This window comes from Cryptomeria japonica, chromosome 4, assembly GCF_030272615.1.
Source record: "Cryptomeria japonica chromosome 4, Sugi_1.0, whole genome shotgun sequence".
NCBI lineage: Eukaryota > Viridiplantae > Streptophyta > Pinopsida > Cupressales > Cupressaceae > Cryptomeria > Cryptomeria japonica.
Genome location: NC_081408.1, coordinates 518,912,803 through 518,913,639, shown reverse-complemented (window position 1 = coordinate 518,913,639; position 837 = coordinate 518,912,803).

Below are 837 nucleotides of genomic sequence, written 5' to 3'. Positions count from 1 at the left end.
AAAAATTGTTCAAGAAAATCTTCTAGCATGTAATGCCCATACCCTAGTCGGACTTTTAAAACCCGTTTAACCTTGATTGACTTCCTATGTGGCATTCTCGAATGGTAGATTAACCGATATGCAATGTGTAGTTTAGATAATATAAATAAACTAAGCATACTTATTATTGTGTTTTTGCATCGATTCTCATGTAAATGCAATTGTTCCTAACCCTTGTGATAAATCTTGAGCTAACATCTTCATTGAATATGTATTTGTATATGCATGCTTGTATGAATTCATGGGTGCAGGAGATTGCAGGTACAACACCGCTTAGGGCAAGGTTCATCTCCTTTGGATATTGCAAGGTTGAGTATGCTCCTTCATCTTTTGAATTCGGATTTAGTGGTCATATAACTCTCGTCTTGCCTTAGCCATGGTTAGGTGAGCATCGTGTGTGGATTCGTGGGGCTTGCTTTTCATTGGGATGTGTGTCGAGAGATTGGAGGACTCCCTCGATTTGTGTGCCATGCGCGAGGTAAGTGAGGTTTGTGATCCTAAGTACCAAATTCAAATTTATGAGTAGGCGAGCACATTAGAAATTTAGAAATTTAAATGGGTAGCTTCTTTTATATGATTAATCATTAATTTAAGAAATTGCCTTAAATTATTAATGTAGCAGGCTTAAGGTATTTAACTGGGGTTAGTGTGCTCATTTATGCATTTGTAACTTTTACGTATTTGTAATTGAGAAATTAGAATGAATAAGACTCTTGTACTAGATTAGTCATGTATTTTAAAATGTCGCTTTATTTTGTTGCAACGAGTTAATTTAATAGTTAATTTTAATAACGACGA